The 26,776-nt window shown below is 49.2% G+C and overlaps 1 pseudogene across 1 annotated transcript; it reads left to right on the top strand.

The window, feature by feature from the left end:
• The first annotated feature begins 5,382 nt into the window (after positions 1 to 5,382).
• LOC309860977 (ras-related protein Rab-7a pseudogene) lies at positions 5,383 to 26,443 on the top strand (annotated as a pseudogene). Its single transcript has 3 exons — positions 5,383 to 5,512; positions 11,227 to 11,842; positions 26,362 to 26,443. The product of its transcript is annotated as a ras-related protein Rab-7a pseudogene (transcript).
• The last annotated feature ends 333 nt before the right edge of the window (positions 26,444 to 26,776 follow it).

The following is a 26,776-nucleotide window of genomic DNA, read 5'->3' as shown; positions in this document are numbered from 1 at the left end:
CAAACCTCCCCCGAAGTCAGGGTCAGCACTTTTGCCGGTGGGTTCTTTCTAATGCCCCCTTTCGAACATGTGCCGCGGCGGATAAAGCCTGGATGCTCAGTTATGCCGTATTGATTTAAAGACATATTTGTTCTCGTCTGTTCAGAAAGAATACCGAATCCAAATGCAGGATTCTTGTAATTGGATTCAGCATGTTTTGTATTAACTAATTAGGAGTTTCGCCTTTTCGAGCTTGCTCCTTTTTGCCCGCTCAGCTCTTTTAATCCTCTTTACTCCGTGAAGCTAGAACGTAAGATTCATGATTTTCTTTTTCAATATTTGACGATGCACTTTCAGCCAGATCGGGGTGACTGGGGATACATTAAAAGAAAAACTGATCTAATTCCTCCTTCCCTTTTGAATGTTCTTTTGTAAACTTTCCTGTAATGTTGATGTCCCCTCCCCTGCCTCCGACACACGCACACGCACATGCAGCTCCTCCTGACCTCGGAGCTCACATGTGTGTGTCTGAAGGCTCCGATCAGATCTTTAACAGATAATCTTGTGTTCCATTAATACAATGCCCTGGATTGCAAGAGAGAAGGTGGCTGGCCCTTGGTGCAACTTGCTGGCTACACCAGCCTCAAATTAAACCCAGTTACTGAATGGCTGTATTTAACTTAGCATTCCAGAGGCATTTGATCTGAGTGAAGCAAATTTTCTGGAACCAAGAAATCCTGAGTCTGACTCTGCATCGCCTTTGTCCTGGCTGAGTTCCCCGAGCCCGGAGCGTCTATTGAAATCCATGGGAGCCCTGAGCCTGGGCCAGCTCTGCAGAGATGGGCAGGGAGGGGCGAGGCAGGCCGTCGTGGGGGCCGTGGAAGAGGGGAAGGACCCCTGCGACCAGGTCATGCAAGCCGGGGCAGGGGAGCTGAGCCGGGGGAGCCGTGTGGGGGCAGATGGGATGCAGCGGACTCCGCGAGCTCTGCCCGCCTGTTGGACTGCGCCGACACGGAGGACAGTCAGTCTTCGACCGCAGAAACTACAAAAGCGTTCCTCCCTGTAGGTTATATCCCTCAGTCCTTTCTGACAATTCTGACCTGACGTGTTCATTTTAACTGAAATCTGATAAGTGGTTCAATTCGGGGCGCCCCGTCAGCAACGAGCCAAGACGTGGCTTCCTGGCGCCCCGCGGCCCGTCTCTCTCCAGCAGCAGGACGCGGCTTCTCTCCGGGCGGGCTGAGTGGGCAGCAAGCACGGCTGTGTTTTCATTTTGGAAGTTTAAAATAATGCACTTTTTAAATCAGACAACGTCCATCACCATACCTCCGTGGATAATCGAGAACACGGGCCTGTGGCCGCGTCTGTGGTCCCTAGAGGTGGGAAGCAGGTTAAAGGTAGGCTCCTTGGGCCGGGCCTCCCCGCGTGGGCTCATCTGCCAAAAGGAGGAGATAGCGGGCTGCCTTCAAAGGAGCCGCACGGAGTCGCGCAGGCCTCGCTGTGCCCGCGGCGTCATGTCCACCAGGCTTCTCAGCTCACCCGAACCTCGTACTCAAAGCACTTGGGACCAGACCCGTTCGGACGGCTGTGAGACACCGTGGTGTCCTCGGTCACCTGAGAAAGTGTCCTGGGGTCAGAAGACCTGCATGCCGGGGAGCCTGCTCAGCGCCTGTGCTGCCTCGTCTTCCGGAGCTTTCGAGTAACAGAAGCACCAGACATGTTTCTCTCACTTCCAAAAACCCACATTGAGCAGCGTTTCGTTTGTCAGATACAAGGAAACTCTCCCCTCGTGGGAAGCCGTCCCGTCTGCGGACGGCGCTCTTTGCCGGGCGCGGCTGCCAGCCGCCGGACTCCAGGATTCCTCCTCTCGGCACAAGGTAGGTCGGAAACGGATTTGCTCCATCTGGTTTGTCCGCTCCGACTCCCTCCTGGGACGGCGCCGCTTGCTTCTCGCAGGAGCGTCTGCAGCTCCGACCCCGAAGGCAGGGCCCTTCCCAGCCTCCCGGGAGGGCACCCCTGCTCTCTGGACCCCGCTCTCTGGATCCCACTCATCTGGGACCCGCTGGGGTCGCCCTGTCCTGAGTGCACCTGTTCTGCTTCACTTTGAGCAAAACGACGCACGACCTCGCGGGGTCCCTCGAGCCCCGGGTCGTGTGAGATCCCAGCGGTCTGAGGAACCATGTCGGCCTGGCTGCTGGGGCCGGAGCGGTGGGAGGCACGGAGGCCGGGCCGGCCGTGTCGGGGTGCCGTGAGGACATCGCGTGCCCCCCAGGCTCTGCGCAGGGGTGCGAGTGTGGGTTGTGGCAATGAGCATGCCTCCGCGCATTCCATCGTGACGTCCTGCCCACGGACAGCTGAGAATCATGCTGGCCGGCTCTCCTTCGGCCCGGACCTGCTTACCTCTGTTTTACTGGGAATTTTCTGGAATGGGAAGGGGGAGAGGTGCCCTCTTAGCCTCTTATAACTGTTTTTAATGATGTTTCTTTCTGTCACTTGACTCTTCCCTATGTGGTCCTTCTCTTGTCCTGAGAACACAACATAAAGCATATATGAAATACTCATCCTCGCTCTTCAGCCTGAGAGAAAAAGGAAGGAAGGAAGGAAATCCTGTCCTTGGCAACAGCACGGATGGACAGAGGACATTGTGCTGAGCGAAATAAGGCGGACAGACCAAGACCAGCACTGTGTGATCTTACGCACATGGGGAGCTTATGGAGTTGAACTCAGAAGCATGGGGTAGAGCGGGGCTTCCCGGGACGGGTGGTGGGGACAGCGGGGCAGGCTCGGACGAGGTACAGTCTTGTGGGTGTGAGATGAGTCCGTGCTCGGGACTGAGTGTGCAGCGCGGCCGACGTAGTTAGCAAGGCTGCTGTACACCTGGAACCGGCTGAGGGCGCGGATCTCAAGTGTTCTCACCACACACACACACACACACACACACACATGCACACTCTTGCACACACTGGCACACACACACACACACTCATGTGCACGCACACACGCCGTGACCGAGCGAGCCGAAGGCTGTGCTGACCCATGCGACTCTGGTAACTATTCCCTGTGTGTGTGCTCGCGCACATGTGACGGTCATTGCACTGCACACCTCGAATATATGTGATTTTATGAAAAAACAAGAGAAACAGATCCCATTCCTTATCACACCCCGGTGTCTAGGCCTATTTAACAAAATCCCAGCCAGGAGGTAAGAGAGGAGGAGGACAGCAGAAGGTCCAGGTGGTGATGCGTGGGCCTCCGCAGCTGCCACAGCCTTTGCCTTCTCGGGGCCCTGTGCTGGGGCGCACCCGGCTTTCCTGTGGGCGGGTTCCCAGGCGGGGGCCCTGGAAAGGCTGCCTGCCTCCTGCTGTTCCGCTTCCGCTTTGGGAGGTAAACGCCACAAGGCAGAACCAGCGTCTTTGTGTGTGCTTAACCTGGGACTGAAAACACGAAAGAATCAGACGATAACAAAGTACAGGGACAGGGCCGGGCTCCCTGCGTAGTTCGTCTGTCTGCCAGGGAGGACGGCCTTTGCAAACCTTCTCCAATGGTCATGCTGCTGCCCCTCAGGGGCCTTCCTGTCCCCCATCCTTGGAGGCCCTACGTCCGCTCCCTCAGCTGGTGGCCCCGCTGGGGTCAGACGGGGAGAGCTCGCTGCCTTTGCGTCCCTCTGTGCCTTCCTTCCCGCCCCACGTACCCCCACAGGCCAGCCCTGTGCACACGGCCACTTCTGTCCCCGCCTATGAGGACCCCCCCCCATCTAGTGAAGGACACACGCAGGGAAGTGTGTCCTCATGACGGCAACAGGATGCAGGTGACAATCCAGACGCAGGACTCAGGAGCGGAGGACGGATTCTCCCGTGACGTTACAGTGAAGGTGCTTCCGACCCGACTGTAAGGAAGGAATAGTAGTTTGACCGTTAAGGGGCAGGAGTAGGTGTGTGAAATGCCAAGGGATGAACCAGCACGACGGATGCAGGGGTACATGTGACCAAGTGTGTGCCTCGGCTGTGTACGGGAACAGTGAGCTGTCCCAAGCTTTCAGAGAACACAGAGCGAAATACAATACATGTCCACTTACCTACCAACTAAAGTTACCATTCTGTGACAGTTCTCCAGGGAGAAGAAGGCCGATGAGGTGTGTGGGCTGAGGTGTGCATAAATGAAAATCCCACGCTTCTCTGCTGAGAGTATCCGCGCCTGAAGACCACTGGAGACAACCTGGTTGAGGCTCATGGAGTCAAGGGGTTCACCCAGCAACGTCCCTCTGGCAAGTCCATCTCAGTGGTCCTGGCACAAATGCCCAGAAGCTCATGAAATAAGATGATAGGACTGGGTGAAGGCTGGCCCAGGTGAGTGAAAGGAGCATCGTGCCAGGCAGGTGGAGGAGGTCGTAGGACTTGCCTTGCTCCTTGTCTGGGAGAGCTGGCAGTTTCCAGGAAGGGCATGGCTTGGTCACATTTTGTTTTTAGAAGATGTACCAGTCAGGTTGTGCTAAGGTCAGGTGTGGTGACAAACATCCCCAAAAACTCAGAGCAGGACAGGATGGTGGGGAGGCTTGGAACATGCCGGATCTTCCAATGGAGTGTCCAAACTCTCTTTAATCACTCCTAAGTTCTGTGCAGATTTTCCATCTTCTTTGTTGTCTATCCCGCACTCCCCTCCCTAGACACCCTGTAGTGCCCGAGGCAGAACCGTCCCCTGGGAACTGACAGACCCTCGGGATCTGAATTGTGAGAGGTGTAGGAAGGAGTGGGATAAGAAGGTTGGGGTCAGGGGTTACTTAAACCTTCCTGATCCTCACATGTGAGATCCAGATTCTACTCAAGGTCTAGATATATATACCCATTCACTTTCGAACTGCATCTGAAGGAGTGATCTCACTGTGCTTTAAAGCCAGCAAACAGGTAATAATGATGTCCTCTAGAAGTGAGTGTGACTCCAGGGAGAACCTTCCACATTTCACACCGATGTGTTTACCACGCAGAGAACACTAACAGGAGAGCCTCTGCGCAGGTTGGAGCCGTGTGCTCCTATGCCAGGAAGCGGCCATAATATACTTATCTAGAAGACAGGGCAATTTTAAAGTTGATGCAAGGAGGTCTTACTTTTGTGCAAAAAAAAATGAATTAATGTCAACATACACTGAATTAACATCAGACAGTGAAGCAGAGGTATTAATGCAAAACCAAACTGACTTCTCAAAGGCTCAAGAAAGCACATACATTTTTTTTTAAAAAAAGTTTTATTTAATTATTTGAGAGAGAGAGAGAGAGATTGAGAGAACCAGCGAGAGGAGGGGCACAGGGAGAAGCAGGCTCCCCGCTGAGCAGGAAGTCCGATGTGGGACTCCAACCCAGGACCCTGGGATGATGACCTGAGCCGAAGACGGATCCATTCTTCACCCCCATGAGTGCCATCACCCTCACCCAGTGTTTGCACTCCCCCACGGAAGGGAGGAACATGCCGGTCTGCCTCAGGTGTCCTGGGGAGCACCATACTCGGCAGGAGAGGGAGCTCATCACGCTGATTGACTCAGGTAAGGTCTTAAACAGGTGTGTCTACTGAAGTAGAGCCAAGATATTTATGCAAATTCTTAAAAGGTGTGAGATGCTTATCACTTCTAATCCACCAAATGAATCATTTAAATAAACTTTTCAGCACATCGAAGAAGAAACAGCTCAAATGACAGCCAAGATTCAATGTACTCAACAGATTTCTGCCAAGTCAATCAACCAAGAGGAGAAAAATGTATTTACTCTGACAGAATGTCAGGAATGGATTGATGACGCGGCTGCTTCCTGCTCTGCACCTTTTTCACGACATTTGCACAGAGGGTTTGATGGTCGAGGAAATCATTTCACAGATTTCATCAAAAGTGATTATCTAATAACATCCAATACAACTAATGACTTTAAAGGGGGCCACATGTAAATGTATTAGCTAATATATTAGCTAATGTATTAGTAAATGTATTAGCTAATACATTAGCTAATGTATTAGTTAATGTATTAACTTAAATTAGTGAATTTAAGTTGAAATTTACTTATTATTATGTGTGTATGTAAACATGAAGCCTCACTAGTTTTTCATAGTAAAGCTAAGACAATGTGCATTGTCATGAAATCTGAATTAGAGAATATTTGGTGATAATTTTTTGTTTATTTTATACAAGAATGTGTTTCTTAGGGACTTTGTTTTAATAAATATATAAGAATGATTAAGAATGTACGAATTAAGGTGAATGAACTAATATTTCTAAATTAAGGGACTCTAAGTTATTTATTTTACTAAGTGCTTCATAAACTCTCTCTGATCTTATGTGCATTAATAATTTGTTGAGTAAATTCCTCCTTTTGTTGTTGTTGAAGATAGAAAACCCACCCCCTGACAAAACCACTCTTTGGCGGGCTCTCAGGAAGAGGGGGGCTCAGACTGCCCAGTGGGCGCATCCCCGGTGAGCTCCGTGATGGCCAGTCCTACTCTGGTGGCCAGCTGCTGGTGGGGCAAAGACACCTCCTGGTCCCAGGACTGCAAGCCTTGGTCTCTGTGGAAACTGCCCTTTCTCTATCACAAAATCAGATCACTTTCCACCTCAAGGTTCCACTTCACTTCAACTGAGGGAAGACGGCTTCAACCCCGTTACGGGCTTCCTTCCTGTCCTCTTTGTCTGGGTGAAGGATCACAGTCCTCAGGCCTCCAAGCATCACAGCACGAGGAAAGCACCCGGTGACCACCAGTTCTGAGCCCTGGCTCCCTTTCAAGGCACGCCCTGTGTCCCCCAAGCCTGCTTTCTGCTTCAGGGAGAGGGACAGCTCTGAACATCTCACCTCCGTCTGGCCACCACTCGGTGCCCAGTGTCCCACCGAGTGCTTCATCCTCCCCCTCTACCCACTCAACAGGGGGCAGTTCAGGGACCTGCACACCCTTGCTGGCAAGATCCTCCAGTCCTGGGAGGACCGAACTGGCTCATCATCCTTTCCCCTGGGTCTGCTGGCTGGGGCAAGAGGGTGACCCCAACCCAAACCAATTATTGAGGATTTAGGCTGAAATCCAACAATGCAGACAGCTTTATCTGTCACAGCTCTTATCTCTGGTGCGAATCTCAGAAGCTTACTTTGGAACTCCTAAAGCCCCGCTTCATTATCCCTTCCTGAAGTGTAAGCCTGGAACGCCTCCCCGTCCGTGGTGACTTCTAATGGGGAAAAGGGCCAAGGGGTAAAATAAATTAGAGGGTATGAAACACCTTAATTCATACACTTATCTCTCACTTAATTTAACAACTTCGGCTTATTTCTGAAAATTCTGCCCTTAAGAGAAGAAGCAACCAGATTAAAAAGAAAAAGTTTTCATTAATTTCAGTGAGATTAATGATGACGCGTCCAAGCTTAACCCAAAAGACTCAAAACAACGTTCACAAAGAGGAAAAAAAAAAAGTATAGTTGAACAACAAATGCAAGCTTATGTAAACAGTAAACAGCGACGCTGACGTAGGTCCGTCCAGTTTGCACATAAAATACGATAGATAAATGTACACATTTTTCTTCTTCCTGCCCAACATTCTTTACCAATTTAAAAATCTTTTTAAACTCATGGTTATATTGCATTCAACATGTGGTAAAAGCAAAGTGAGTGCAAAAAACCACTTGTAGGGGGTCATAAACTGTCAACACAAGAGCAGCCTCCACACCAGTGGACACAGGCAAGTGAGCCATGAACCCAGCAGCCTTCCAGGAGGGTCACCTTCACCTCCCGCACCCATAGGCGGAGCAGTGGTCCCCGACGTGAGAAGGAAGGTGTCTCGGCGTGTCTGTGTTAGGTAGCCCCAGCTGGAGAGCATGGTGCTCCCTAGAACACTTGTTTCTCCTCTGGAAACTCAAAGCCTCGTGTCATCTTCCACGTGAGAACCCATCCGGCACCTGTTCACCAGCTTTTCCTGTCCTGGGCAAAAGCATCCGTGCCTACCCCACGAAGACAAGCATTTGCTTCCTGAACAGGACAGCCTTTGATTGTCTGGATGAGGCTTTCTCATTGCAGCTAGTCCACAAAACACAGTGCGCTTACGCAACCAGAGCGACCTTCCTTCAGGAGAGCTCTCCACTGTTGTGAAAGGCATTCTGATTTCTCTTGGAATGTCAAGTAAACTGGTAAGGATTTCTATCTGAGAACATACCATGAGATGTTACTTTTCATAGCACACCTATTTTCTGGGTTTTCTGTGAAAGTTGTCACTACATAAGGGTCGTTATCCCGAGCCCCTGCTGGGAAATGGTGCTACCAAACCTCCTCGTACCAGAGAAGTGTATATCCAGATGCTTGGGGTTGCACTGGCAAAGTGGTCTTTCTCTATCGCCCAGTTCTTCCTGCTCTAAAACATACCCTTACCATTCTGCTTAAGTGAAGCAAAGACCTAGTCTGACCATCTTACCCAGTTATACCATCGTATTATGGTATAAAAATTGTGTTGAGATACAAGTGAGGATAATTCAAATAAATTAATTGAAGTTGTTGCTGTTGCCTGAGTAAAGAAACCAGTATTTCATGAAGTCAGTCTTCAGACCACACCTTCACGGTCAGGAGATGTCTTTGCAAGGACCACTGCTGGAGACGTCCACTCCCGTGCGGAGGGTGTGGCACCGTTAGCCGCACCACGTGCTCACAGGAAGGTTCTCATACTACATACGTGGTCTTCTTGTCCAGGCAGCATCGGACAGCTTGGAGGACACACTGTGCTTTATGCTGAGATGAACATATCACCTAGCCACTTCGTCCTAAACTAGTCCTAACAGTACATATCTGAGCGAATGAAGTATCCATAAGTATGGGACAAACACAGTTTGGTAATGCTAGCTAGAAAAGCCTAAGACCCCGGCTGCATTTCGACCATTCATAACCGTTTTCCCAGGAGCGGTCCTTCAGACTCTCCAGTGATGCCAATAGGCAGCTCAGCCCCAGATGAAGAGCTTTGGGTATGTGGCTCTAGCTCAGTGAGAAGGAAACTGCCCCCACAGGAGGGTTAGGAAGCAGAAGTGCGAGCAGTTCCCAAACTCCCTTCTCCAGGCTAAGCAGCCAAGTGCAGCCTCGGTTATGATGTGCATGGGATTCTGCACCAGAGCCCTTGTCCAAGCCCTCCAAAAACGGTCTGGATTGCTGGGCCCTCTCTTGAAGCACCCGCCCAATGCCTGGGGCTTAACCACGGCTCGGCTGCTGTCGGCATCCTTGTCCAGGTGCAGAAAGTCGTTCTCATTCCTGAACACAAACCTCCCAGAAACAGAGGCAGCAAGCCACGCTGTGGGAAGCTTCATGCTAGGAACTCCTTTGCTAACATCCTGTGAGCCATGTTCTCCTCTATTCACATGTAAAGAGGCTAACACAGCGGACAGCAAGTGACTTACCGTGGAGAGAGGGTCTCAGAGCAAGGCTGGAACACTGCAGCTCCTCTTGACGGTGCTCCACCTACATGGCAGCAATTAGGGGGATAAATCCACTTGTGGTGGACTAGCTAATCGAGGAATAAAGACCCCACAACATAATGAAGAACTTGGGCATTTCCAAGAAATTGGATTAACTCGTCATAATACAGAGCTTGGCACTTATGCAGTGACTGTTTCAAAAATTTGAAAACGAGCCACAGAGACACATGTGGTGTCACTCAGCACAGAGCATCCTGGGGGGTGGGGAGGAGGAGGCTGCTATTGTCACCGCTTTGTGTGTATGGGGTGGCACTGAGGCAACTTCACTAGGAACCGACACACTGACTCAGTCAAAACTGGATCCTGTGAGCAAAATCCGCTCTCTTTAACGTGAAGTATCTCATCATGTCATTACAAATAAACTATTTTTTTAAGATTTATTTGTTTATTTGAGAGGGAGAGAGAGCAAGCAGGGAGAGGGGCAAAGAGAGAGAGGAAGAGAGAGAGAGATGGACCCCCCACTGAGTGGGGATCCTGACGTGTGGCCGGATCCCAGGACCTTGAGGTCAGGACCGGAGGCGAATGAAAGAGCTGGATGGTTAACCAACTGAGCCACCCAGGTGCCCCACAAACAACTTTAAATCATTTAATGCATTTTTAAAAGGCCAATGTCATATTATACTGGAAATGTGGTTGGTAATGGTGGTCAGCGAAGTTTCCAGAGATGTACCTTGTTGAGGATAGAATGCAACTAGGTCCTGTATGATGGTAAGTCTTGAGCATCCTAATTCCAGTGACCTGTAATGAGATCAGAAAACAGAGGACAGGATCATAAGTGCTGTTGTTGGAAAGTTCTGGAGGCTTGGAATAAGCTGGGCTGTTGGGATCTGTTCTAGGAATAGGAGACTTAAGCAAACAGAAGATAAAATAGTTTTCTGCTGACTCATCAAACTGGAAATTTTAATGACACAAGGGGGTTATCGTGGATTATTCAGAGGGGCCCAGTCTAGGCCCTAAAGGTGTCATAACAAAGCACAACCTCCTGGGTGACTTTAACAACAGGAATGCTTTCTCTCGTAGCCCTGGAGACCGTGGGTCTGAGATCAAGGGGTTCACAGGCTGGATCCTCTGAGGCTTGGAAGGACCTCTTGCAGGCTTCTCGCTGGCCATCCTTGGCATTCTGGTGCTGCTGGCCATCCTTGGTATTCTTTGGCTTGTAGAGGCCCTCCCCCGATCTCTGACTTCATGTTCACATGGCATTCTGCTTGTGCGTCCGTGTCTGTGTCCAAATGCCCTTTTCTTGTAAGGACTCTCATCGTATTGAATCAGAGCCTGCCCTATGACCTCCATCTTAACTCAGTCATCTGCAGAAGTCCAATTTTCACATAAGGTCTCATCCACGGGTAATGGGGTTCAACAACTTTTGTGGAAGACGGGACATACTTCAACCCATTACAAGCCCCTAAAGCAGAGGCCTTTCTCTGGCTGGCATCACAGAGCTGTCGTAGAGCGGAGGTGAGAAGGCCAAAGTCCAATGCGGGCCTGATGCACGTTAGTCCTAAAGACAGAGGACGTGGACAAGAAATGCTAGTGAGGGGAAGGTGCTGAGGGTGACTACCTCCTTTGTGGTAACTTGCCACAAAGCAAGTTAGTGTCAACCCTCCTTAGTGCAACAAATTAAAAGGTCCACGAGAGGCTGAAGGCTTGGGGAGTGCCGAGGAGCCTGCTAGAACCGCAACTTGAACTTCCGCTCAGCCCCTGTCCTCCCTTGTACTTCCTCCTCGGCCAGAGCCCCGGCAACACACCCGACCCAGAGTCCCCAGTGGAGTGGCTGGGTTTTGACGGATCACCTCTAGGAAGAAAGTGTTGCTGAAGGTTGCCATCCTGGGAGATTCTGGAGTTGGTAAGACATCACTCAAGAACCAGTATGTAAAAAAGAAATTCAGTAATCAGTACAAAGCTACCACAGGAGCCGACTTTCTGACAAAGAGGTGATGGTGGATGACAGACGAGTTATGAAGCAGGTCTGGGACGCAGCAGGCCTGGAGGGGCTCTAGCCCCTCAGTGTGGCCTACAGAGGTGCAGACTGCTGAGTTCTGGAGTGTGACGTTACTGGCCCCAGCACCTTCAAAACTCTCCACAGCTAGAGAGATGAATTCTCATCCCAACCAGTCCCCGGGACCCCAGGAACTTCCCCTTCATTGTGTTGGGAAACAAGACTGACCTTGAAAACAGACAAGTGGCCACAAAGTGGCCACAGGCCTGGTGCTACAGCAAAAACAACATTCCCTACGTCAAGACCAGTGCCAAGGAGGCCATCAGTGTGGAGCTGGCATTCAGACAATCACACGGAATGCACTTACACAGGAAACAGAGGTAGAGCGGTACAGTGAATTCCCCGAGCCCATCAGACTGGACAAGAACGGCCAGGCCATGGCCTCAGTGGAGAGCAGCAGGTGCCGAAGGGGCCGTGAGAGCAGGGCAGAGTCCTTCGGCAGACAGAGAACACACTTGGGCCTTCCAACACAAGCCCCTCTCCTCTTCCAAACAAAACAATTCGTCTCTCCAATCCGGCTGCCTAAAGAAGCCCCATCAAGCACACCCTTACACACACACACAACCCTGACGCAAGCAGACAGACCCAGCCCAGGCCTGTGATGCGTCCATCGGGGTCTGCCCACCCACCCCATCAGCCCTCGTACGGCAGCGGGACAGGCAAGCCGTAGAAATCGTTCTGGTGTGCAGTCGGCATCGGAAGATTATTCTTTTCGTCCACTGGGGAGAGGGAACTGTTTACAGTTAATCTGTGTCGAATCAGTTATCCGATTTTTTAAATGGTCTTGTGGTCCCTTTACCCCCTCCCCACCCCCACCCCATGACGGCTACCACCCGGGAAGGCTGGTGCCCCGCGCTTCATTGCGGGCTCACACCCCGCCTGGCCAGGCGGAGTTTTGTCTGTGTCTGTTGACGCTTGTGACTTTTAACTGATCAGGTTTTCTACAGTACCCATTTATTATGTAATCCTTCTTAGAAAAGAATCTTGTACTACACTGATATCTGCAACCAATTAAAAATGTATAAATTATTTCACTCAGCATCATCTCCTCCAGTCCCGTCCGTGTTGCTACAAAAGTTGGGTATTCGTCCTTTCTGATGGAGGCATCATACTCCATAGTGTATATGGACCACATCTTCCTTATCCATTCGTCCGTTGAAGGGCATCTTGGTTCTTTCCACAGTTTGGCGACTGTGGCCATTGCTGCTATAAACATTGGGGTACAGATGGCCCTTCTTGTCACTACATCTGTATCTTTGGGGTAAATACCCAGTAGTACAATTGCAGGGTCATAGGGAAGCTCTATTTTTAATTTCTTGAGGAAAATTAAAAATAGCCTCCAAAGAGGCTGCACCAACTTGCATTCTCACCAACAGTGGAAGAGGCTTCCCCTTATGTGTGGAGCATAACAAATAGCACGGAGGACATGGGGAGATGGAGAGGAGAAGGGAGTTGAGGGAAATTGGAAGGGGAGGTGAACCATGAGAGACTGTGGACTCTGAAAAACAATCTGAGGGGTTTGAAGGGGCGGGGGTGGGAGGTTGGGGTACCAGGTGGTGGGTATCAGAGAGGGCACGGATTGCATGGAGCACTGGGTGTGGTGCAAAAATAACGATACTGTTATGCTGAAAATAAATAAATTAATTTTTAAAAATGTATAAATTAGTGTAAAAAAAAAAAAAAGGTCCACTAGACTTAAGGCCACAGTGTGCCACACCAAGTCAGCCTCGTTGTTAATTATGTGGACAGCTACATTTATTGAGCACCTACTGTGTACCAGGAATTAAGCTCAGAGTTTGTTTCACATTATTTGATTTAATACTTTCAGAACATGATCCTGCCTCTAAGAGCTACACCATTTCCTCTTTCTGTGCAAATACTGGAACCAGACATAAGTCACTCAGCTGTTGGTGCTAGGAAATACCTGCTCCAGGAAGATATGACCATTAAAGCAGTTTACTTATCAAGGCTGATCAAGACTTTTGCTCTTCAAGACCTCCCATTGCTGAATGGATCAACCAGACTATCAGTTGCTGCCTTCCAGCTCTTCAGTCTCAAAAGAGGTGACGGCAGATAACTCCCTTCCTGACAGATGACGCCATGGCCCCATTTCACAGAGCTGGAAACTGAGGCAAAGAGAAGAAAGTTGCTCACAAAGGCAGAGCCTCCTTCTCCCCGACCTTATACGTTGGTTTCTGTAACTGGGTTCTTGTTATTCTGAGCCCCTCTCCGATGTGTGGGTCTCCGTGTGGATTCTCATGCCTGGCTCTCTGCTGCAGACCTCAACGGCTGTCCCCAGGACTTGAGTCTACCTTTGAAGCCGGGTGAGAGGGCCAAGGACCGCATCCTCTGGGCCTGCAGAGCGAGTCCCCTGACTCCTCACCACACTTCCTGGGACCGATGCCTTCACCTTGTCCCGCTCTGGGGTCTGTCTGCACCCAGCGGATAGCCTTTCCCAGCCTGACCCGTCCTGCCCCAGACCAAACCTTGGTCTTGATGTTCTTCACCTCAAGTGAATCCGTATTTAAAACACTTGAAAATATTCGCTCTCTGGGTCTCTAATCAGATTACCCCGTGCCATCAATGACAAGAAAGTTCAAATTGTTTATATATCCTTAAGTTAAGTATTTCGGGATGATTTCCGTCTTATGCTTATTTTGACCAGTCGTTCACTTTTGTGTTGGTGCTAAACAAATCACCACAAAGTCAGCAGCTTTAAATAACATGGTTATTATCCCTGTGTTTCTGGGGATCAGGAGTCAGGACATGACTTAGGGGGTCCTCACCCAGGATGGGCTCCCACGAGAGGCTAGACTGGGAAGGTCTCCTTCCGAAATCCCCAGCCTGTTGGTATAATTCATTTCCTTGATGCTATAGGATTGTCCTGACTGTGTTTTCTACAAATATATTTGTCCACTGGGCATCCATTCCTCACAGGACCAACTACGTTAGCTCTATTTTCCTTTTTTTCTTTTTGGGGGGCTGGACCTATTTATTTATTTGAGAGAGAGAGAGCACAAGCAGGAGGGGCTGAGGGAGAAGGACAACCTCCAGGGGTCTCGGCATTGAGCAGGGAGCCTGATGCGGGGCTCAATCCCACGACCTTGTGATCATGACCGGAGCTGAAACCACGAGTCAGAATTTCAATGGACTGAGCCACTGCGGCGCCCCATAACGATATTTTCTATATTCTTGATACTGTGGAGCCCTTCCAAGTCTGGGCAGGGATGGGCTCTGCCAGGGCTGACTCCCAGACACAATGACTTGTCCAGGAGCACACCTTGCATTTGCAAAGCAACCCATCCCAGGCCGGCAGCCCCAGCGGCCTCCCTACCTGAGGGTCACACAAGAAACTAGAGTTTCCCCATCCCAACTCAACCAGGGACAGGTATCCGGCAAAGGAAGACACTAAGTGACAGCACCAAGGCTCACCGAAACCGCTCACACTGGCCTAAGCTGTTCATTTCTCGGTCGGGGGACCCCGAGAGAGGCCCTGGCCTGAGCCTGCCTCCTTCCCGCTTCCATCCCTGAGCTCTGCGCGGCCGGCGGGGTACGGCAGGGCCTGCCCTCTTCCCTCAGAGAGTCTACGTAATGGGAGATGCCTTCCCAGGGCCTCAGCCTCTCTGCATCATCAGGGTCATACCTCCATGAATTAAATCCCAGCTAGAGCTTAGAACAAGGACTTGCGGCCGCTTGCTTCTTCCAAGACAGCACCAGGGAGACAAAGGCTCCAGAGTGAGCCCCTCGGAGTCCTATGCAGAGCCGTGCTGCCCCGAGCGACCCCCTCCCCGGCTTTCACTGCTCAGACGTCCTGCTCACAGGTCCTGCCCCCACTCGCGGGGAGGGTGCACTCGGCTCGAGGGACCACCTTAATGGTTGCCTGCCCTCACTCAGGCGTTCCTAGAAAGACCACGGGAACTGAGGTAAGGAGAAGGCGGAGTGATGTCTACAGTTTACCAGCCAGCACTTCTCCCTCTTAGTGACGGTGGCTCGGTAAATAGGAGCTCTGCTATATTGTGCAATCGTCGTTTGCTGGAAATCCCGGGAGCTGCGGGAGCCTGCAGGGTGGCGCGCCGAACCAGCTGGCACGCCCCGCTCCGTGGGTCTGCACTGTGATGGAGCAGATTAAGTGTCTGATTCAGCAGAAAATTCGTGTTGTGTCAACAGGTCATGATGTATATGGCTCAACTGGTGATCTATTTCTTTTTAGTTGGTGTTTGTTTTTCCTATGAATGATTTATCTGTGCTAGAATGAACTGTGTCAACTACTGCACGTGGCAGATTAATTTCCGTGTGTTCTGCAAACATTTCCTTGGTAATATACCTTATTCCATCTTTATTTGCTCTCACTGGCAACATCATATCCTTTCTTTATTTGAATTAAATAGCTTTTTCAAAGTAGGCTATTCTCCTTGGGGATGGGGAATGCATAACACATGAAAAGGTAGTTTTTGTTAAAAAAAATTTTTTTTATTAACTTCTGCATGAGAGTGCTTAACACATTAAACATTTTCTCCAAATAGTCCAAGATAGGCTGTCATTTAATTCCATAAAGCTGGAATGTATCTTTTTCTGTAGTTACAATAAAGATACCATATTGGAACACTAACTGAGTTTTATAAAGTATTTAGAAATAACCTCCTAACACAGCATGTGGCTTAATGCAGTCGGGGGTGGGTCAGTATGACTGTTCACATTGCAGAGAGACAAATGTGGTTTCCCAGATGAGGGAACAGCCACGGACAGAGATGCCAGGTGGGCTTGTCCGAGCACTGGTTCTCTTCCATTGGAGAGAAACTCTCTGGCTTGCTTCCCAATGCTAGCACGTGTTTTCCAGATCCTTACTCCAAAATCCACAATCATATTGGGGCTCAATCCAGAACCATCAGTGCGTACCAGGGTAGTCCCTGGTCTGGAGCCATCACTGTGCACCAGGATAGCATCTGGTCTACAACCATCACTATAGTGGTTGTTGTGTCTGAGATCTCTCAGAGCAGGCTAGTGTCTGGTCTGCAACCATCACTGTACACCAGGTTAGCATCTGGTCTGGAACCATCACTGTACACCAGGCTAATGTCTGGTCTGGAACCATCACTGTACATGAGGCTAGCGTCTGGTCTGCAACCATCACTGAACAGCAGGTTAGCGTCTGGTCTTGAACCATCACTGTATTCCAAGCTAGTGTCTGATCTAGTTGCATTTATGAAACATTAAAGGGGTTTTAAACTGTTTAAAAATAGTCTTGAGGGTAGTCACCTCACTTTACCACTTTTACCACCTCACTTTACCACCTCACTTTACCACTGACAAATGTAATGTAATGTAACGTAACATAAGTAACAACAGAATAGTGTTGGACCCAAACTATGACTCTTCACAAGACAGTACCTAGTCCAGACCATCGCTGAATACAGGGTAATGCCTGGTGTGGAACTCTAGCTATACTAGGCTAGTGCATATGTGTCTGTGTATGTAATTTTATAGTATAATATGCATATATGAAATGTTCAACTTTAAATGTATCATTTAATCAGTTTTTGTAAATGTATTTCAAGACACAGAACACATCTATCACTCCAGAAAGTCCTTCCCTGCCCCCTCCTGGTAATGCCCTTTTCCCTGGAAACAATCACGACCCAACATGAACCACCATATGCTAATTTTGCTTAGTCTAGAGAATTTCATGTGGGGGGAGTCGTGGAGCACTGACCTTTCTATGTCCAGTTTCTTTCACTGGGCCTCCAGGTCTGACGCCCGTCCGTGCTGTTGCACACATCAGTATTGTGCTCCTTTGGACTGTGAACCATCTTCTGTTGTGTGAATACAGCACAGGTGATGTACCCACCCTCCAGGAAATGTTCTTTCTGGCTTCGATACCATAGCATGGATTCTTGTAGAAGACTTTTTGTATATGTAATGTCATTTATCTTAGACTAGTCCTTAGAAGCAGGACGGCTGGAGGGACGGCTTGGTGGCTCTGTCAGTTAAGCATCGGACTCCTGGTTTCGGCTCAGGTCATGATTTCACGGCCGTGAGTCCGAGCCCCGCACTGGGCTCCCAGCTTAGGAGGAGTCTGCTTAAGATTCTGTCTCTCCGTCTCCCTCTGTGCTGATCCCCCGCCCCGTGCTCCAATGTGCTTTCTCTCTAAAATAAGTAAATAAATCTTAAAGAAAAGAAGTAGAACTGGTAGATCATAGGACAGATCCATGCTTAACAGTTTAAGAAACTACCCCAAAGTTTTCTAAAAGATGTTTTAACATTTTAGAGTCCTAACACCAGTAAATGGGACTTCTGGTTCTTCCCTACATTCTCCAGTATTTTGTGTTGCTAAACTTTTTAAATTTTAGCCTTTCTAGTATATGTATAGTTGTATCTCATGATGGTTTCAATTTGCATTTCCCTGAGAATGACATTAAACACTTATTCATTTGCTATTTTTATATGTTCTTTTCTGAAACTCCTGTTTCGGGCGTCTGCGCCTGTACTGGGCTGTTGGTCTTGTCTTTCTGTTGAGCTCCGGGGCTTTCTCATACAACTAGACATGGGACTTTTCTGATACTATGATTTCAGGATTCTCCTCCAGTTTATGATGATATTCATGGTAGTATTTTCTGGTGAGAAGACATTTTTAACACCGATGAATTTTCATTTATCAATATTTTACTTTATAATCCAAGCTTTCTTTTTGTTTTGTTTTGATTTTTAGGGAATCTTTACTTGCGCCAAGATGTAGAAGCAATTTTTCCAGATCTTATTTCATTTCATTTCATTTCCAGAAGATCATTTCATTTCATCTGTACAGTCTCTCATGACTTCACCTCTCTCATTCCTGTTATTAGTAACTTGTGTTTTCTCTCTTTTTCATTTACCAATCTTGCTAGAGGTTTGTCAGTTTTATTTATATTTTCAAAGAAATAAATTTGCACTTTTTATTTAGGTGTGATCTGTCTGCAGTTGATCTGGGGCAACTTGTAGGACAGGAAACAAGGCTATTCTTTTAGTGTGTGGATATTCAGTCATTCCAGCACCATTTGTTGAAGAAATTTTCCTTTTCCACTGAGTTTCTTTGGCACGTTTTTCGAAATCACTTGATGTTATAAGTGAGGACCAAGTTCTGGATTTCTTATATTGTTCCAAGGGTTTAGTTTTAATCATTACTTTAATACCACACTATTTTAAGGAGGTATAGTATATATAGTATATATATAGTATATATAAGATATAGTAATACCTCCACAGCAAATCTTGAATTCAACTAGATTATATCTTTCATTTCTGTCTATATGTGTACTATTTTTCTTCCTTCTTCTTTTTAAGTTAATTTCAAGTCATCTTGTTAATTTCTAGAAAAAATCTGTTGAAATTTTAATTAGAATTGCTTTGGTATAGATCAATTGAGAGAAAATTAATATCTTAATAATACTGAGCCTTCCAAAAAACAAACGAACATAATTGGATCTTCCAACATATGAACATGGTACATCTCTCCTTAACTTACATATTCTTCAATTTCTCTCTTTAGCACTTTATAATTTCCACTGTAGAACCTTATGCTTCTTTTGTTGCTACTACAGTTGATATGTTTTTGTGTTCTTATAAGTGATATAGGCTTTGCAATTTCATTTTCTAGTTATCCATTTCAGATACATAGAGATATAATTTCTTTCTTTCTTTTTTTTTTTTTTTAAGATTTTCGTTTATTTATTTGAGACACAGCGATCACAAGAAGGCAGAACAGCAAGCAAAGGGGCGGGGGCAGACTTCCCGCTGAGCAGAGAGCCCAACTCGGGGCTCGATCCCAGGACCCTGAGATCATGACCTGAGCTGAAGGCAGAGGCTTTAACCAACTGAGCCACCCAGGCGCCCAGAGAGATATAATTTCTTAAAATTGAATTCTGCAATATTGCTATATTTGCCTGCTCTAATGATCTTCTTAGAGGTTCCTTAGGCTTTTCTATCTACACAATTATGAATAAATACAGTTTTACATCTTTCCTATCTGGATTCCTTTCTTTACTGTATTAAATAGAGTCTCTGTCTTCACTGTTGAATAGTAGTGAGGAAAGAAGATCTTCTGGTCTTGTTCCCCATCTCAGGTGGAGAGCACATCATTATTTCACGGTAAGTATGACACGAGCTGTAGATCTTCCCGTGTGTGCCTTTCCCATTACGTATCCCCTCATGGTCATTTCATCTGTACAGTCTCTCATGACTTCACCTCTCTCATTCCTGTTATTAGTAATTTGTGTTTTCTCTCTTTTTTCTTTTACCAATCTTGCTAGAGGTTTGTCAGTTTTATTTATATTTTCAAAGAAATAACTTCTGGCCCTGTTGAGTTTCTCCACTGTGTCACACTATTGGTTCATTTGTTTCTTTAATTTTATTTCACTGACTTCCACTTTTATTTGTAAAATTGCCTGTCTTCTTATTTAAGGTTTAAGTTACTCTTTTTCCTTTTCCTTGCCAATTTAAGATGGAATTAGAAGACATTAATGTCACAGCTTCTTTCATTTGAATACAGGCATCTAAAGCTATCAATATTCCTCTCATGACTGATTTAGCTGCATCAAATTTTAATGTCTTATAATTTCATTATTACTTAATCAAAATATTTTCATCTCCTCTTGTAATTTCTTTGATTTGAGGGTTGTTTAAGGTTTTCTTATTTAATTTTCAAATACTTGGAAATTTTCTAGAAATCTTACTGGTACTGGTTTCTTTGTTAGTACTAGTCTTGTCAAAGAAAATACTTTGTATCATCTCCACCTCGAATAGACTCTATCCAGCCAAATGCCTCGTGTAGTTTGAGAACAGAGTATACTCTCAACAAGTAGAAGAATGGGTGCCGTGTTCCATAAATGATAGATCAAACTGGTTAATAACTTACCTTTTTAAACTTATGGGAAGTTTAGTGACACAAGCACTGTCGTATTCTTTTGTTGAGCGTTACACAAAAAACTAAAGAAAAGTTTCATAAGAGAAGACATCCTAGTGTGGTGAAGACATCACTTATGAATGGAAATGTGTGGTGAAGAATGAATCCTGGTGGGAGAAACTGAGTCATGGAGTGACATCCTGCCCTTGGGAGAGAGAGAGCCCACTCTGTGGAAAACGGGTGACCTCGTCTTCCTCCTCAGCCTAATCTAGGGTTTGGTGATCTTTTATCTTAAAAGGTCAAGTAGTAAATGTTTTAGGTTTTGTGGACGAAGAGGAAAAATCAAGGCTATTCTGCAGGTGCTAATATAACATATAAAAATGTAAAAGCTATTCTTAACGTTGCAGGCTGTGACAAATCAGGCTACTGGCTGGGTTTGGCTCACAGACCCCAGTTTGCCAACTCCTGCATCGTGTCCTGAGTGCACTCCGCTGAACACCGTGGAGAGTGGCTAGAGCAGATGGCACTGGAATGAGGCCCCCGGTCAAACTGGGGGGGGGGTCTCTGCATGAAACACACTTGGGCAAACCGTGTTACTGCTGAAATTCACGGATGCTTCTGCATACAACGTGCACTGAGGACTTCCATGCGAGTCCTGTGAAAGGAGGTCCTTCCTGGAAAGGTCTCGCAATAGAACAAGTTCATTTTGCTCCGTCTCCTGAGGGTCTGGAGGGCCTTCAAACACTCTTCAGTGAACGCCGGTCCGACCTATTGCTCAAAAGCCGGCCCTCCTTTTCACTCCTTGTATTTCTAAGGTGGAAATTTCTCTGACCCACTGTGTTTCACGAGTATTAGACACTCTTCCCTTTCGTTTCTCATAATGAAGGAAAGACAGGAAGTTGCCAGAGGGAAAGCTGAATTCACATCATCATCGTATCTGGGCAGATTCAGACCACTGGGCAGAGCGGACTCTTGTGTGTTGTGTCTGTCACCTCACACTAGAATGTGAACTTCTGGAGGGAAACTTTTTTTTTATTTTTCTGTTTCCATCACTGTGATGCCCTTAAAACCCTGAAAAGTTTCTAACAGGCAGAGCGTGCTCAATGAATGTGCACTCGGTGAACAAATGAGGCCTCCTGACCTTCAAGAAGCTCTAGTAGGATGTGGCATCAGGTTTTTCTGGGAGCAGTATATTAACAACAACCTCAATGGACTAGGTACCCCTGGTATTCGCAACAAACCAGGGGACTTCAGACAACATAAATGAACTATCTTTCAATTCCGGAGTTTGCACGTCGGGAATCCGGGTGTCTGTAGGTGTGTCCCTGGGGAGAATGGGGGAGGGCCCATTCCCGCTTCTCGCCGACTCTGCTGGCTGCAGGCGTCCCTGGGCTCGTGGCCGTGTCTTTCTCAGCCCCGTCCTCTCCCGGGCCTCTCTCTTACAAAAACACCTGTGACCCCACTGATGACCCAACCAGATATGTCAGAACAAGCTTCTCATCTCAAAATCCTTACCTGAACCACACCTTTAGCCATAGAAGGTGATACTCACAGGTTTGGGGATTCGGACGTGGGGTTTCTGGGATTCCCATCATTCAGCCACTACATCGGGCGCTGTGGAAAGTCTGGAACCTTGATTTCCATCTTGGTTTCCATTAGGAACTAATTTTGATGCAGAGATAGGCAGCTCCAAGAAAATCCCACTTCACGCGGCCTGTGACAAAACTATGTGCAACAAAGAAGTCTGGCTCTTCAAAATTACCAACCGGTGATGAAAGACCAGCATGCTGTCACATTATCAGCTCCAGATTTGTTTTACATCCTTTTAGATGGAGTGTCTTACACAGCAAAAGGTAAGTTATTACTGAATACATTAGTAAAGAAAAAAATAAAGCTGGTTCTGAATTGTTTAAGGTAGTGATGTAAAACATAAAGAAAATGATAAATCCTTGCAAAGTGGGTTATAGAAACATAATGCCAGAGGTCTTGAATGTTTCTATCAGTTCTCACTGTCTGTATATCACGTGGGGTTTTACATTTTGGAGCAGGTTTTAAGGTAAACAGAGACTGAATTCCAAACGGCTTCTGTACTCATGATGACCCTGACTTTATTAGTAATGAGATCTAATGACATCATCTTTTGACAGTCATGATCTTTAACCTGGTTTGATCTAAACCAGACTCCTCAGGAATGATATCATTAAGGTAAATCCCTGAAAAGAGACCCAGCCACTTCAGTATAAACCGTTGAGAGGGATTGAGTTACTGAGAATGACTTCACCCACCCCTCCATTCTTCCTTGGGCGATACAGAGCATATCGAAACTGCAGAGGAGGGCAGCGGATTAGTGATGTTGTTTTTAGGAATAACACTCAAAATCATACCAGAATTCTAATTATGCATATGGGCAGGCTTATTTAAATACGGTCTAAATCCTTTTTCGTTAGACAGATTTTAACTCTGAGAGTCCATACTTCTCTCCGTGTTTGAAAAGAATGGCTGGCATTTATGCAACGGTAATTTTAAATAAACCTCATGTCTGGAGTGCAGGATAAGGCAGAGGTTTCTGCGTGAATGTGCCACCTAGCTGTAGGAACAAGTTGTGAAAATAATCTATAAATAACATTTGCATGAGCCAAGAGCTGTGCATGCAAATGAAGCCTGTCTGTGGGTCCACGTCTCTCCGTCTCCAGCAGCACTGCCCCAAATCCTGGCTGTGACACCTGTCTCCTGCCCTGGGATGGCCTCCCTGCTGGTCTCCTGGCTTCTACCGGCCCCCTTCTAAAAGCATTTCTCTGCGGAACCACAAAGTGCTGACCTGGATGTGTCTAGGCAGAAACCGCGCCATAGGCGCAGACGACCACGCCCGCCCGCCTAACAACCCTCACCCACGGTTACACACGAATGCCTGCACAACCACAACACGTACCATCGGAGTCCATAACTAACTTGACAAACTATTTCCAGAAAGAACTAACATGACTTTCTTGATCTGACTTCGTTCATACACGTGATTCTCCAAAGTTATCAGTGAACTCTTCAGAGGCAAAACACAAAAGATCTCAAGTCACTAGAAAAAATTCTTAATACTCAGGATAAACGCAGGCTTAGTCCCGATAAAGATACGTTTGAACCCACAGTAGATTTTCATGTCTGTCTTTGCAAAGCTACTGAGAGAATTAACATGCCAACCGGACAAAACCCTAAACCATTTGGCTTAGGCAGAAATGAGCTGATGAGCTCACGGGACACCTGGGTTCCAGAGCACGTGGCTATGTTCCCAGGGGTGTCCTCTGGACTCGGGGCTTGACTTTCCCGCCACAGTGTGCTCTGCGTCTCTCCACCTCAGCTCCGGGGCTTTGGAAGATGGTACGGAATCTCCAACCCCTGGTTCGAATTCTGGGCAGCAGCAGGAACCCCCACCCCAGGAACCTGGGTGAATTTCCCCTTCTACCCCCACGTTCTGATTGGGTTCTGGCCCATCTCTGAGCCATCAGTCTGTCGGTGCAGCTGGAGCTACCCTGTGGTTGTTCTCTGCAAGAAACTGGCTGGGGAGTGGACCATCCCCAGGGACCCGGATCCAAGCAGGCCGCATCCCAAGGGCATGGGGGCTCCGTCCACTGCCCTGAGCAGCTGTATCAGACGTGCCACGGAGGAAAGCCTCGCCTGTCCCTGAACTGGAGGGGGGCAACAAGCAGTTGCTCATTGGCTCCAGGCAGAAGACTGGGTTCCGTGGCCGTGTCTTCCTGGGGGGGGGTGAAGGGGTGGCAAGGCACCCAGCTTCTCTCGGCTCAGTTTCCTCCTCTGTGAAATGGGAATCACGACACGGATCCTTCCTCCAGGAGACGTCGTGCCACTCGGAAATGGGCACATCCCTGACTGCCGCTCGTACCCGCAAATTCAGAGCCTTCCCTTTGATGCCCCAAGCAGAGCCGGCAGATAGAGGGGGTGTGTGGAGAAGGGGTGAGGTTTGGTGTGGCTCCTGAGCCCCAAGCTTGCTCGTGTCACCATGAGCACCCCCCCCCATTAAAGCAGGAGTTCCCAGCACTTTGAAACACTGTACCCCGCGGTAACTTAATAACATGTGATTTATGGAGCCTCAGAAGGAGTATCAACATCTCCATCCTGGAAACAAATCAAAGTTCAGACACGCGCGCAAACACTAATTACTTTTAACAAGTGCAAGCGAAAGGTGACGGAGGGCAGGGCGGCGTTTGGCCCCTCCGGACAGCGAGCCGGGTAAGCGGGGAGCACAGCCGCAGGGAGGGGAGCCCCGGGCCGTCCGCTGCCGCCACCCTTTGAAGTCTCCTGTGTGCGAGGTGACCGACATCCATCTTTAAAGTGTGCTGAGTCCTGAGGGCTGCTTTGGGTTAGTGAAGGAATGTGCACTTATTTGAAACCTGACCCCAGGGCCCCTAAAAAGTTAGGCTTAGGCGGGGCCAGGGGTGACCTTGTGAATTTAGACAGCTGCTAGGCCACCGCTAGGAGCAAATTACCAGGGGCCGCGGGGATTTTCCACACTCAGAAAGCAAAGGGCGCCTCTGCAAGCTCCGCAGGGTCAGCTCCCGCCTCCGAGGCCTGTGTGAGAGCTGGAGCCAGAGGGCCTGGCCGATCCGGTCGAGGCTGAGGGGCGGGGCGGGGCGGGGCGGGGAGCGCAAGCGGGTTCCCCTGCGCCCCTGCCCGTGCGCCCCTGCCGGTGCGCGGCCGCCCCATCGGAGCGCGGCCTCCCGGAGCCGGCGCCACGCGCAGGTGCAACACACACACCGGTGACTCTGCGGGGACCCGAGGGTCGTTGGCTTCCCAGAACGAGGCCCGGCCTACCCGCACACCCGGAGAAGCCGGCCGCTGTGCGCTGGTGACTCAGGCCGTCCTCGCGGTAGAGCCAGGCGCGGCCTCAAGTGGCTTGTGAATAGAAAGTTTCCCTTTATTCAGGCTTACAGAATGAGGAACAAGGGAGATTTTGCCAAGACTCTTAAAGGTTGAACAGTGTAGAAATGGAAGTCAGGTTTCCCCTGGGACCCCCCAGTGAAGAAAATGCATACGGGGAATTCAGATTTATTCCGGAGGTGTTGAAAGAGCCGCGGCCATGGAGCCGGGTCAGAGCTCCTGGGCCGCAGCCTGTGCCCAGGGAGCCAGGGTTCCCCCACGGGCGCTCACCAAGCACTCCCAGTCCGCCCTCCGCACCCTGCACCCGGTGGCTGCGGACGGTGCCCCGGGCTGAGGCGCAGATCCGGGGTCAGGCCACGCTGGCACCCGCGGTGTCTGCTCTCCGCATTCTTCGGTTTGGGTCCTGCGACAGTGAGAAGCCCTAAATACTGTGAAAAGTCGGGGCTGAAGCAAATGGCTGTGGAAACAGGTCCCGCCCACCTGTGCACGGCGGCTCCCTCGAGGCTTCGGGCCCTGCCGGAGCCGCTGGGACGACTCCCATTCCAGGGCTGAGCCGATCTTTCCTGGAACATCCCGTGCACGGTTTGTGGGGCAGACGGGGAGGGGCTGGGGGCCGGCGATGTGTCGTGGAGGGGGTCGAGCCCACGTCTCCGTGTGGGACCCCAGCACCACCCGGGGTAGGCCTGTGGGCGGACAGAGGGAAGGGGTCTTGTTCCGCCGGCGCATCTCGCCACCCCAGAGGCACACAGGACCTGACTTGGTCACTGGGGCTCGCCAGCCCCTGCTCCAAGCTCCGAGTTGGGGGCCGATGGGACGTCCCCTCCGTGTCCGGCCGGCTTCGCGGCAGAGCATTGCTCTCATTCTTCCGAATCGGGGTTTGCAGTGTGGGTGGCCGGTCCGACTGTCCCTTCTCTTGTGGACGGTCCCTTGAACCAGTTCTTTTCCCAGAGTGTTCGTGCCGGTGTCTGCGGTCAGGCCCGCCCTCTGTCGTTTCGGGCACAGGCACTGTGTGGTGTGCAGACGCCTGGCAACACGGGGAAATGCAAGTGGCAAGCTTGGTCTGCAGGCAAGTCAAAGAGAATGACCCAAACGGCCCACGCTGGGTCGCAGGAGGATGTCGGGGCCTGTGGCCTGTGTCGCCCGCTTTCTGCTGATAGACGCGAGCCGAGCCCCCAGCCCCTGGTGGCGATGGTGCGGGACGACGGGCGCCGTGACCCTGGGTGCGGACGGAAACACTGAGCGCTGGGAGCTCTGGGCACATTCCCGCCTCCTCGTCTGTGTCTCCCTCGGTCCGTTCACGTTTTCAGGTCTTCCACGGAAAACAGAAGTTGGAGGTCAAGCTCGCTTCCTTGAATTACGCTCCAGGGCTTCCCCATGAGTGCGGCACAGTGGGCACCGTGGGGTTCCTGGGACCCATGCGTCCTGGGTCGCCGGAGCGGAGAGCTCCCCTCTCAGAGCACCCGGTGTCTGGGGGACCGCTTCGGGGGACAAACTTTGGGAGGTGCGGGCCGATGCGTCTCCCGGGGTCGCCGCCGAGGGACCCGCTTTGGCTGATTGTGAGAAGAGCCATTT

Source organism: Mustela nivalis (assembly GCF_964662115.1).
Source record: "Mustela nivalis genome assembly, chromosome: 3".
Taxonomy (NCBI): Eukaryota; Metazoa; Chordata; class Mammalia; order Carnivora; family Mustelidae; genus Mustela; species Mustela nivalis.
The sequence above is the reverse complement of the archived record's forward strand: the minus strand, read 5'-3'. Positions and strand labels throughout refer to the sequence as shown.